The sequence below is a fragment of the Elephas maximus genome, chromosome 8, assembly GCF_024166365.1.
Source record: "Elephas maximus indicus isolate mEleMax1 chromosome 8, mEleMax1 primary haplotype, whole genome shotgun sequence".
NCBI lineage: Eukaryota > Metazoa > Chordata > Mammalia > Proboscidea > Elephantidae > Elephas > Elephas maximus.
This window is the reverse complement of record NC_064826.1, coordinates 102,591,572-102,605,951: the sequence shown is the minus strand read 5'-3', so window position 1 is coordinate 102,605,951 and position 14,380 is coordinate 102,591,572.

Below are 14,380 nucleotides of genomic sequence, written 5' to 3'. Positions count from 1 at the left end.
TGAGAATGTAGGTGCTGAAAATGTTGATAAAGTATTACCAATGAATCTGTCAATATTTGCAAAATCTCAAAGGAATGGTGCACTATGATCAAGTGGGGTTTATTTTATGAAACTAAAAATGATTATACCTCAAAAAAATAAAACAAATTCATTGCATCCAAAACTTTTTTAAAAATTCATATGCATGTATGATTCAATAAATAAAATTCAGCAGTAATTTCTAATAAAAGCTCTAAGTAAGAATGGAAGAAAATAGCATAAATATAATATGGACCATATAAAAAGAAAACACCATTAAAATCTGAAACATGACCCATTATCACCATTACTATCCAAAATTGTTTTTGAGGTCCTATTTAATGAAGTAAGATAAGAGAACAAAACAATTTGTATATAACAGATGATCTAAAATCATATTTTAGAGATATATTTTATACCTAGAAAACTCAAAAGACCCTAAAAATAAAGTTACTACAATTATTAAGGTAATTGGATTACATAATTAGATATAAGTTCTATACAAACCCAGCATTTATCCCTAAACGAACAAAAACCAGTCAAATTAAAACAGGAAAAAAAAAATCCTAGTCACAATCATGAAAAAAATCTCTGTAGTTATAAAATTTTATTGTTGGATTCAAAACGAGATTCAAATGAGTAGGTCAGCCATGTCCTTAGAAGGAAAGATTTGATACCAAAATATTATAAATATAAATCCTCCAAAAAAGTATATACTTTGAATGTAATACAGTTAGAACTACAGTCATTTTGAATTAGGTAAAAATGATGTTAATGCTCCTCTGGAAAGATAAATGTCTAAGAAGAGAAAAACTATGAAAACAAGTGTAAATTTGGGGACCTGCCTAACCGTTTCCTAAAATTCACCACTTATAACAGCATCTTAACCAAAATAGGAATAAACAAATAATTCAATAGAATGGAATAGAGAGTCTGGTAGTAGGTGCCAATATATACAAAAATTTAAAAAGACAGAGATAGTATTTTACCTCAGAAAGGAAAAAATATTTATTCAAAATGCTATCAAAATTAGTTATCCATATGTAAGTAATTAAGTTGGACACAATTTCTCATGATATAAAAAAATAGATTCCATATGCAGTAAAGACACAGATGTAAAATTAAAATACAAAAGTGGAATAAAATTTAGAAGAGTAAATTTCTGAGAGACCTTTAAAAAAGAGTCTTTTTAATCAAGGTAGAATGCCCAAGAGAAAAACTTCACATACTTGACTAAATAAAAAGTAAAAAGATAGGTAAAATATGGATAACGTATTTGGAAAATGTTATTAATGCAAAAAAAAGTTCCTACATATTGATAAGAAAAATGTAAAAGTGCAAAAAAAAAAATAAGTAGGAAAGGCAAATTTCTAATAAACATATAAAAGCACAATAAAACTCAATAAGAGCCAGAGAACTGAATAATAAAATAGTATTGTTAATCAATTTCTTACTCAGTGGGTTGGGAAAAATTTAATAGGCTGATAATATCCAGTACTAGAGAAAATCAGAGTTAGAGCAAGGGCACTTTGATACACTGTTGAAAAAAAACGTGAATTGCTCCTGGCAATTTGAAAATAAATCCAGCAATTAGTTCCTTCATCCCTTTAGTTATAACAATCCCACTCCTGGTAATCTATCTTGCACACATAATAAAAATCAAAAAAATACCAAACCAGTTGCCATGGAGTCAATTCCAACTCATGGCAACTCAATGTGTTACAGGGTAGAATTGTGCTCCGTAGGGTTTTCATAGTTGTGACCTTTCAGAAACAGATCATTAAGCCTTTCTTTGGAGGCACTTCTGGGTGGGTTTGAACCACCAACCTTTCGGTAATCGTTTGCACCACTCATGGACTCCTATTAAAAAAAAAAAAAAAACTTTGCCATAGAGTTGATTCCAACTCACAGCAACCCTATAGAAAAAGTAGAACTGCCCCATAAGGTTCCCAAGGAACAGCTGGTGGATTCGAACTGCTGACCTTCTGGTTAGCAGCCACAGATCGTAACCACTGCCCCACCGGGACTCTAGTTTATTCATATATACAAGAATGTTTATTGCACCATTTATTATAGTGGCAAAAATGGAAACAACATACTGCCCATCAATAAGGGAGTAAATGATATTAGTTACATCCAACTCATGAAATGCTATCTAGCCATTAACGACATATGTGATCAGGGTCTGATCTCTAAAATCTACAAGATAATGCAAAACTTCAACCACAAAAACACAAATAATTAAAAATTGGGTAAAGGATATGAACAGGCACTTCACCAAAGAAAACATTCAGGTGGCTAACAGATATATGAGGAAATGCTCATGATCATTAGCTATTAGAGAAATGCAAACCAAAACTACAATGAGATACCACCTCACCCCAACAAGGCTAGCGTTAATACAAAAAACACAAAATAATTAATGTTGGAGAGGTTGTGGAGAGACTGGAACACTTATACACTGCTGGTGGGAACGTAAAGTGGTACAACCACTTTGGAAATCAATTGGGCACTTCCTTAAAAAGCTAGAAATAGAACTATCATGGGATCCAGCAATCCCACTCCTTGGAATATATTCTAGGGAAGTAAGAGGCATCACCTGAATAGATATATGCACAACCATGTTCACTGGAGCACTTTCACAATAGCAAAAAGATGGAAACTATCATCAATGGATGAATGGATAAACAAATTATGGTATCCATACAACGGAATACTACACAATGATAAAGAACAATGAATCCGTGAAATATCTCATAACATGGATGAATCTGGAAGACATTATGCTGAGTGAAATTAGTCACAAAAGGACAAATATTGTATAAGACTACTACTTCAATCACATCATATGCATGTGAAAGCTGGACAATGAATAAGGAATACTGAAGAATTGACACCTTTGAATTGTGGTGTTGGCATAACAAAGTTTATTAAGAAAATGTTCTGCATCCCACTTTGGTGAGTGGCATCTAGTGTCTTAAATGGCAAGTGGCCCTCTAAGATGCATCAACTGGTCCCAATGCACCTGGAGCAAAGGAGAATGAAGAACACCAAAGACACAAGGAAAATATTAGCCCAAGAGACAGAAAGGGTCATGTAAACCAGAGACTCCATCAGCCTAAGACCAGAAGAACTAGATGGTACCCAGCTACCACCAATGACCACCCTGACAGGGAACACAACAGAGAGTCAGTCCCTTATGGAGCAGGAGAGAAGTGAAGTGCAGAACTCAAATTCTAGTAAAAAGACCAGACTTAATGGTCTGACTGAGACTGGAGGAACCCCGGAAGACATGGCCCCCGGACTCTCTGTCGACCCATAATTAAAACCATTCCCGAAGCCAACTCTTCAGGCAAGTATTAGACTGACACAAAATGATGCTCCTGACGAGTGTGCTTCTTAGTTCAAGTAGATACATGAGACTAAACACGCAGCTCCTGTATGGAGGTAAGATGAGAAGGCAGAAAGGGACAGTAGCTGGTTAAATGCACACAGGGAATCTGGGGTGGAAAGGAGGAGTGTGCTGTCAAATTACAGGGATAGCAAGTACAGTCACGTAACAATGCATGCATAAAGTTTTGTATGAGAAACTAACTTGAGTTTTAAACTGTCACTTAAAGCACAATAAAATATACCAGAGAATCCCTAATAGAGCAGGAGAATAGTGGGATGCAGATCTTAAATTCTCATAAAAAGCCCAGGGTTAATGGTCTGACTGAGACTGGAGGGACCCTGATAGTCATGGTCCCCGGGCCCTTTGATAGCCCAAGATTGAAACCATTCCCCAAACCAACTCTACAGACAGGGATTGGCCTGGGCTATAAGACAGACAGAAACCCTGGTGGTATAGCAATTAAGTGCTACAGCTGCTAACCAAAAGGTTGGCAGCTCAAATCCACCAGATGCTCCTTGGAAACTCTATGGGGCAGTTCTGCTCTGTCCTATAGGGTCCCCAGGAGTCAGAATCGACTCGACGGTAACGGGTTTGTTTTATTTTTATATATATATATATAATCTATCCATTAAAAAGAATGAGGTCCTGGAAAGAAATTTCTATGATGCACCATATAAGTATTGTTACCTTTTTTCCTTTACATTTATCAATATAATAAAACAGAAAAAAATTGTAATTCACTATTGTGATTTGCATTGATTTAATTACTAATGAAATTAATTTTTTTCATGTTCTTATTGGCTATACATATATTCTCTTTTATGAATAATGTCTTAATGTTGCTCCTTTTTCTATTAAGGTTTTCATATTTTCCTTATTGATTAGCAAAAAAATTTCTTTATATATAAGGACTCATTTTTGACAATCAAATGTTATAAATATTTTTATTTATCATATAATAGTGTATATGTAGTGAAGTTTCTCACAATACAGACATGTTCCATTTTTAAATAGTTAACTCTATAAGTAATTTAATTTCTCCTTGCATTGGACTTAAAATGCATATTCCCATCCAAAGAGTATATAAATGTTTTCCCATATTTTCTTCAAGTACTTATAAAGTTTTATTTTATTTTATTTTTTACATGTAAATCTTTAATCTGTCTGGAGTTTATTTCAGTGATGAAGTGAGTTAGGAATCTGACTCCCCTAGCTGGGTACGGTTCTTGCCTGAAACAGCAGGCAGTAGCTCCAAGTAGGAGCCAAACAGTATTGTTGTGTGTAAGCCAGGAGGAAAAGAAACTAGCTATGGAAAGATGGCTCAGGAAACATCAGTTTCCCCATGCACACAGAATAAACCAAGCAGAGAGGAAATTTCCCTGGTTGGATGACCATGTTACCAACTTCTCCCAGACTGCTGGGCTCTAGTACCTTATCCAACCATTAGGCCTTAGGTTGGTAGGACCCAAAGAAAATTCCTCCATTCTACTTACTGACAAACACAGGTCAGAATAAATCTTTTTCATTTAGCCATTAATAAACATAAAAAGAAGAAAAGATACCCAGAAAGATATTATGCCCACCAAAAATAAATAAGTATGGTAACTAAGAGGCAAAGAGCATATTTTAACATATATATAATGGAAAGCAAGTAAATTTTAGGAAGCATTTATTTATGCTCTCAAGAAAATCAAAGAAAACAGATTCCAGACCCTCTGAAAAAGATAGTAAAGATGAGCTAAGAAAAAAACAGTTACATGAAAAAAATCCGACAGACTGACTAAAAGAATGTAAGGAAAGGTGAGGAAATGCCTTAATAGTACCCAAAACTGAACTAAAACTTGTAATGGTCAGAACCTATAATGCAGAAAGTCGAATAAGTCATATGGAGGACAAACTTATAAACCTAGCCAAGAATGAAGAAGAAAGGGTCAAAAATATTAAGCTGGACAAAAAAATGATAAAAATTATGGATATTCAACATATAAATAATGCATTTTACTAAAAAATAAATCTAAGCAAATAAGACAAAAACACCTAACATTGCCAAGAAACTTCCCTTAGAAAGTATAGTTGCTTTTAATCTTATTTTGGAAGGTTGAAGAAAGGAGAACAAGCATCAACAAATTTTACAAACTATAATTACTGACAAGTGATAAGCATTTTGTCTTGGTCAGTACAGTTTGACCACTGAAGAATTTCAGTTCCTCCTTAAGCTTTGTCACCCTAACAAGATAAAGTAGATGTACCAATAAAAATTAAGCACTCTATTTTGAGTCAAACTTTGGAAAAAATAAGCTAAAGAGAGAAGAATTGTTTCTGAGGTAATAGCCTTGAGGACTTTAGACAAATTGCAGTTTCTAGGAAGAGGAGGGCCTGGAGATCAGTGGTGGTTCAGTGGTAGAATTTTCACCTTCCACGGGGAACCCGGTCTGATGCAATGCCCCTCATGTGCAGTCACCAACACCTGTTAGCAGTGGCTTGCATGTTGCTACGATGCTGACCAGGTTTGGGGGGAGCTTCCATCTAAGACAGTCCAGGAGAACGGCCTGGCAGTTTACTTCTGAATATCAGCCAGTGACAACTCTGTGGATCACAATGGTTCAATCTACAACCAATTATGAGACGGCCCAGGACCAGGCAGGAATTTGTCCTGTTGAGCATGGGGTCGCCATGAGTTGGGGGCCTACTCGAGGTCAGCTGGCACCAATAACTGTCCTAAGGGACAAGATGTTGTGTCTTGGGAACTCTAAAAAAGTAATGATTGGATATGAAACCTGATGTGCCTTTGACTTCCATCCTTGAACAAGGAGTCCTTTAAGTCATATTTGATGCCCAACCAGGGGATGAACATTGGAGCACTTGAACAGGGTTAGAAAAAGCAGATGGGGTTAGGGGTATGAAATTTGTAGGCGGTGGAGAGGGTTTGGATTCTCTGCCATGTTTCAGTCCACCACACCAATAAATTGGCCCATTTTTCTTTTTTAAATATCTGATTGATTGTCTGTATCAATGGGCTAGGAAAGAATGATATAAGCCATTTTGCCTGGTCTAAATTCTTTTATCTAAACCAGAGTTTTTTGTAACAAATAAAATTACTGAGCTGAAGACAAATCTAAATCTGCTGACCAAAAGCTTCACCCTATACGGGGTGTAATTAATTAAACACAGACAAACCTGATGAATACCTTTTTAAAGATGAAGAAATAGTCCTTAAAAAATGCAATAAAATAAATAAATAAGGCAGACTGGCCTAGACAACTTCCTCAGAATAATACATATAGAACAAAATATGTAATGTTTTAATGGGGAAAGATTACTTCTCAAGAATTCTACATCCTAATTGTCGTTTGCTTGTAAAGGTAACAGAAAGACATTATCAAACATGTAAGGAGTTATAAAATATGCCACCCATGTATCCTGGAGAAAAAGTAAAATGCTTGCAGGTCATATTACAGCTATGAAGAGGTTACAAAAAAACTCATAAATATGCAAGTTGTGGCATAAAAGAAACGGAAATGAATAATGCCATTACTTAAACTCAGATGTACAGCCAAAAAGCTGCTAAAATATAAATGGAAAATAGAAAAAAATGGTGCAAATAATAATTGAAAGAAAAGGTACATGAGTTAAAAATTAATTTCAGTAGTAACTCAGATCAAAAATAACAAAACACACCAATAGAAATCTAGAAGTTTGGGAGAAGAAAATAAACGGGCGCAAATTCCTTTGAATCACATCAAGCGAGACAATCAATATGGTTTAATTTTCAATGTGTGTAATTAGAAAAACACGTTTTCAAGTAAGTTTTTTTTTTAAGAAAAATAACCTTTAGTAAAAATTAAAATAGAGGGCGGGGGCCAAGATGGCGGACTAGGTGGACGCTACCGCGGATCCCTCTTGCAACAAAGACTCGGAAAAACAAGGGAATCGATCACATACATAACAATCTACGAACTCTGAACAACAAGCACAGACTTAGAGACGGAAAACGAACAAATACGGGCAGACAGCGACTGTTTTCAGAACTAGGAGCCAGCGCACCAGGCAGGTGACCTTCGGAGCTCGATCGGGGGCAGAGCCCAGCGGGGCAGACGGCACAGAAAGGGGGCCCACCCCTTCCCCCCCGAACCCATCCCGGGAGGAAGCCTAGCAGGTTGGCACGGGCGGCGTAGGGGCGCAGCCGGAGGGAGAAGCACCCGGGAGGCAGTGACTGATCTGGGAGGGGGAGAACAGCGTCCCAGCTGGGGTGCCGTCCCGCCGGGAGTTAGGCGAGAAGCCGACGGGGCGCGAGCGGGTGGGGGGTCAACTATATTTCCCTAAAGTGACCCCAGGGCGGGGCCCACACGTTCGTGCGGGAGGACGCACACCCAGTCCGCGCGTGTGGCACGGCACACCAGAGGGAGAAATCCCCGGAAGTGTCTGGTCTCAAAACAGGGAAAGCAGCATCCCAGACGGGCAGCCATTCCGCTGGGATCTGGGCACGCGCGCGCGCGCGCGTGCGGGCGGGGCATGAGCGCGGGGTCCATTTTTATTACCCTGAATTGACCCAGGGGGCGGGACCACCTGGTCGTGTGAGTGACGCCCTCCCAGTTTGCGCGAGAGGTGTGGCACACCGGAAGGAGAAGTCCCCGGGAGGAACTGATTGGTCCCGAAGCGCAGAAAGTAGCGTCCCAGAGAGGGTGTCGTCTTGCCGGGGCTTGGGCGCGCGCACGAGCGGGGCGTGAGCGCGGAGTCCATTTTTATTGCCCTGAATTGACCCAGGGGGCGGGCCCACCTGGCCGTGCGGAGGAACTGATTGGTCCCGAAGCGCAGACAGTAGCGTCCCAGACGGGGTGCCGTCCTGCCGGGGCTTGGGCGCGCGCACGAACGGGGCGTGAGCGCGGAGTCCATTTTTATTGCCCTGAATTGACCCAGGGGGCGGGCCCACCGGGCCGTGCGGAGGAACTGATTGGGCCCGAAGCGCAGAAAGTAGCGTCCCAGACGGGGTGCCGTCCTGCCGGGGCTTGGGCGCGCGCACGAGCGGGGCGTGAGCACGGAGTCCATTTTTATTGCCCTGAATTGACCCAGGGGGCGGGCCCACCTGGCCGTGCAGGTGACCCCAAACCAGTTCGCGCGAGAGGTGTGGCGCTCTGGAAGGAGAAGTCCCGGGGAGGAAGTGACTGGTTCCTGTACAGGGAAAGCAGCGTCTTAACCCGGAAGTCATCCCGCTGGGATTTGGGTGCGCGCACAGGCGGGGCGTGACCGCGGGACCTAATTATAATCGCGTGAATAGACCCTGGGGGCGGGCCCACCCGTTCGTGCGGGAAACGCCCACCCAGTGCCCACGAGCGGTGCCGCGCACCGGAGGAAGTCCCCAGGAGGAATTGACTGGTTTCCGAACAAGGAAAGCAGTGTCCTAGCCAGGGACCCGTCCAGCCCGGATTTTGGCGAACGGGGGCGGAGCGTGAACGTGTTGTTCAGCTCTATATTTTGTGGTGCTACACTCCTAGCTCTCAGATCCCTCCCCCACCCTCCCCAGGCGACCCCATTAACATCCGAATACCCGGAGCCAGAGAGAGAATTCAGATAGGGATCTGACTGCATTTTTTTTTTAGCTGACTACTTGGAAAATCTAGTTTCCCAGTGATGGCTCGGAGACAGCAGTCCATATCAAACCACATAAAGAAACAGACCATGACAGCTTCTCCAAACCCCCAAACAAAAGAATCAAAATCTTTCCCAAATGAAGATACAATCCTGGAATTATCAGATACAGAATATAAAAAACTAATTTACAGAATGCTTAAAGATATCACAAATGAAATTAGGATAAATGCAGAAAAAGCCAAGGAACACACTGATAAAACTGTTGAAGAACTCAAAAAGATTATTCAAGAACATAGTGGAAAAATTAACAAGTTGCAAGAATCCATAGAGAGACAGCATGTAGAAATCCAAAAGATTAACAATAAAATTACAGAATTTGACAACGCAATAGAAAGTCAGAGGAGCAGACTCGAGCAATTAGAATGTAGACTGGGACTTCTGGAGGACCAGGGAAACAACACCAACATAGCTGAAAAAAAATCAGATAAAAGAATTTAAAAAAATGAAGAAACCCTAAGAATCATGTGGGACTCTATCAAGAAGGATAACTTGCGAGTAATTGGAGTCCCAAAACAGGGAGGGGGGACAGAAAACACAGAGAAAATAGTTGAAGAACTCCTGACACAAAACTTCCCTGACATCATGAAAGAAGAAAGGATATCTATCCAAGATGCTCATCGAACCCCATTTAAGATTGATCCAAAAAGAAAAACACCAAGACATATCATCATCAAACTTGCCAAAACCAAAGACAAACAGAAAATTTTAAAAGCAGCCAGGGAGAAAAGAAAGGTTTCCTTCAAGGGAGAATCAATAAGAATAAGTTCAGACTACTCAGCAGAAACCATGCAGGCAAGAAGGGAATGGGACGACATATACAGAGCACTAAACGAGAAAAACTGCCAACCAAGGATCATATATCCAGCAAAACTCTCTCTGAAATATGAAGGAGAAATTAAGATATTTACAGATAAACATAAGTTTAGAGAATTTGCAAAAACTAAACCAAGACTGCAAGAAATGCTAAAGGAGATTGTTTGGCCGGATGACCAATAATATCAGCTACCAGCACAATACAAGGTCACAAAACAGAACGTCCTGATATCAACGCAACTCAAACAGGGAAAGCACAAAAACAAACAAATTAAGACTAATTCTAAAAAATAAATAAATAAACAAAATAATACACACAACAGGAAATCATGGAAATCAATTGATAAACGATCAAAATAATCAAAAAGAGGGACTAAATATAGGAGACATTGAACTGCCAGATGGGGAGTGATACAAGGCGAAATAGAAGGATACAAGTTAGGTTTTTACTTAGAAAAATAGGGGTAAATAAAAAGGTAACCACAAAAAGGAATATCAATTCCATAACTCAAGAAAAAAGCCAAGAAAAACGTAACGACTCAATAAACACAAAGTTAAACATTATGAAAATGAGGATCTCACAAGCTACTAAGAAAAACGTCTCAGCACAAAAAAGCATGTGGAAAAATGAAATGGCCAACAACACACATGAAAAGGCATCAAAATGACAGCACTAAAAACTTATTTATCTATAATTACGCTGAATGTAAATGGACTAAATGCACCAATAAAGAGACAGAGAGTCACGGACTGGATAAAAAAACACGATCCATCTATATGCTGCCTACAAGAGACACACCTTAGACTTAGAGACACAAACAAACTAAAACTCAAAGGATGGAAAAAAGTATATCAAGCAAACAATAAGCAAAAAAGAAGAGGAGTAGCAATATTAATTTCTGACAAAATAGACTTTAGACTTAAATCCACCACAAAGGATAAAGAAGGACACTATATAATGATAAAAGGGACAATTGATCAGGAAGACATAACCATATTAAATATTTACGCACCTAATGACAGGGCTGCAAGATACATAAATCAAATTTTAACAGAATTGAAAAGTGAGATAGACACCTCCACATATATGGTAGGAGACTTCAACACACCACTTTCGGAGAAGGACAGGACATCCAGTAAGAAGCTCAATAGAGACACGGAAGACCTACTTACAACAATCAACCAACTTGACCTCATTGACTTATACAGAACTCTCCACCCAACTGCTGCAAAATATACTTTTTTTTCTAGCGCACATGGAACATTCTCTAGAATAGACCACATATTAGGGCATAAAACAAATCTTTCCAGAATCCAAAACATCGAAATATTACAAAGCATCTTCTCAGACCACAAGGCAATGAAGCTAGAAATCAATAATAGAAAAACTAGGGAAAAGAAATCAAATACTTGGAAAATGAACAATACCCTCCTGAAAAAAGACTGGGTTATAGAAGACATCAAGGAGGGAATAAGGAAATTCTTAGAAAGCAACGAGAATGAAAATACTTCCTATCAAAACCTCTGGGACACAGCAAAAGCAGTGCTCAGAGGCCAATTTATATCGATAAATGCACACATACAAAAAGAAGAAAGAGACAAAATCAGAGAACTGTCCCGACAACTTGAGCAAATAGAAAGTGAGCAACAAAAGAATCCATCAGGCACCCGAAGAAAACAAATAATAAAAATTAGAGCTGAACTAAATGAATTAGAGAACAGAAAAACAATTGAAAGAATTAACAAAGCCAAAAGCTGGTTCTTTGAAAAAATTAACAAAATTGATAAACCATTGGCTAGACTGACTAAAGAAAAACAGGAAAGGAAACAAATAACCCGAATAAGAAACGAGAAGGACCACATCACAACAGAACCAAATGAAATCAAAAGAATCATATCAGATTACTACATAAAATTGTACTCTAACAAATTTGAAAACCTAGAAGAAATGGATAAATTCTTGGAACAATACTACTTACCTAAACTAACACATTCAGAAGTAGAACAACTAAATAGACCCATAACAAAAAAAGAGATTGAAACGGTAATCAAAAAACTCCCAACAAAAAAAAGTCCTGGCCCAGACGGCTTCATTGCAGAGTTCTACCAAACCTTCAGGGAAGACTTAACACCATTACTATTGAAGGTATTTCAAAGTATAGAAAAAGACGGAATACTACCCAACTCATTCTATGAAGCTACCATCTCCCTGATACCAAAACCAGGTAAAGACATTACAAAAAAAGAAAATTTTAGACCTATATCCCTCATGAACATAGATGCAAAAATCCTTAATAAAATTCTAGCCAATAGAATCCAACAACACATCAAAAAAATAATTCACCCTGATCAAGTGGGATTTATACCAGGTATGCAAGGCTGGTTTAATATCAGAAAAACCATTAATGTAATCCATCACATAAATAAAACAAAAGACAAAAACCACATGATCTTATCAATTGATGCAGAAAAGGTATTTGACAAAGTCCAACACCCATTTATGATAAAAACTCTCACCAAAATAGGAATTGAAGGAAAATTCCTCAACATAATAAAGGGCATCTATGCAAAGCCGACGGCCAATATCACTCTAAATGGAGAGAACCTGAAAGCATTTCCCTTGAGAATGGGAACCAGACAAGGATGCCCTTTATCACCACTCTTATTCAACATCGTACTTGAAGTCCTAGCCAGAGCAATTAGGCTAGACAAAGAAATAAAGGGTATCCAGATTGGTAAGGAGGAAGTAAAGCTATCACTATTTGCAGATGACATGATCGTATACATGGAAAACCCTAAGAAATCCTCCAGAAAACTACTGAAACTAATAGAAGAGTTTGGAAGAGTCTCAGGATATAAAATAAACATACAAAAATCACTTGGATTCCTCTACATCAACAAAAAGAACACCGAAGAGGAAATAACCAAATCAATACCATTCACAGTAGCCACCAAGAAGATAAAATACTTAGGAATAAATCTTACCAAGGATGTAAAAGACCTATACAAAGAAAACTATAAAACTCTGCTACAAGAAATTCAAAAGGACACACTTAAATGGAAAAACATACCCTGCTCATGGATAGGAAGACTTAACATAGTAAAAATGTCTATTCTACCAAAAGCCATTTATACATACAACGCACTTCCAATCCAAATACCAATGTCATACTTTAAGGGAATAGAGAAACAAATCACTAATTTCATATGGAAAGGAAAGAACCCCTGGATAAGCAAAACATTACTGAAAAAGAAGAAGAAAGTGGGAGGCCTCACTCTACCTGATTTCAGAACCTATTATATAGCTACAGTAGTCAAAACAGCCTGGTACTGGTACAACAACAGGCACATAGACCAATGGAACAGAATTGAGAATCCAGATATAAATCCATCCATTTATGAGCAGCTGATATTTGACAAAGGACCAGTGTCAGTCAATTGGGGAAATAATAGTCTTTTTAACAAATGGTGCTGGCATACCTGGATATCCATTTGCAAAAGAATGAAACAGGACCCATACCTCACACCATGCACAAAAACTAACTCCAAGTGGATCAAAGACCTAAACATAAAGACTAAAACGATAAAAATCATGGAAGAAAAAATAGGATCTACCCTAGGAGCCCTAATACAGGGCATAAACAGAATACAAAACATTGCCAAAAATGATGAAGAGAAACCAGATAACTGGGAGCTCCTAAAAATCAAACACCTATGCACACCTAAAGACTTCACCAAAAGAGTAAAAAGACCACCTACAGACTGGGAAAGAATATTCAGCTATGACATCTCCGACCAGCGCCTGATCTCTAAAATCTACATGATTCTGTCAAAACTCAACCACAAAAAGACAAACAACCCAATCAAGAAGTGGGCAAAGGATATGAACACACATTTCACTAAGGAAGATATTCAGGCAGCCAACAGATACATGAGAAAATGCTCTCGATCATTAGTCATTAGAGAAATGCAAATTAAAACTACGATGAGATTCCATCTGACACCAACTAGACTGGCATTAATTCAAAAAACACAAAATAATAAATGTTGGAGAGGCTGCGGAGAGACTGGAACTCTCATACACTGCTGGTGGGGTTGTAAAATGGTACAACCACTTTGGAAATCCATCTGGCGTTATCTTAAACAGTTAGAAATAGAACTACCATACAACCCAGAAATCCCACTCCTCGGAATATACCCTAAAAATACAAGACCCTTCACACAAACAGATATATGCACACCCATGTTTATTGCAGCTCTGTTTACAATAGCAAAAAGCTGGAAGCAAACAAGATGTCCATCAACGGACGAATGGGTAAATAAATTGTGGTATATTCACACAATGGAATACTACGCATCGATAAAGAACAGCGACGAATCTCTGAAACACTTCATAACATGGAGGAATCTGGAAGGCATTATGCTAAGCGAAATGAGTCAGTTGCAAAAGGACAAATATTGTATAAGACCACTATTATAAGATCTTGAGAAATAGAAAAAACGGAA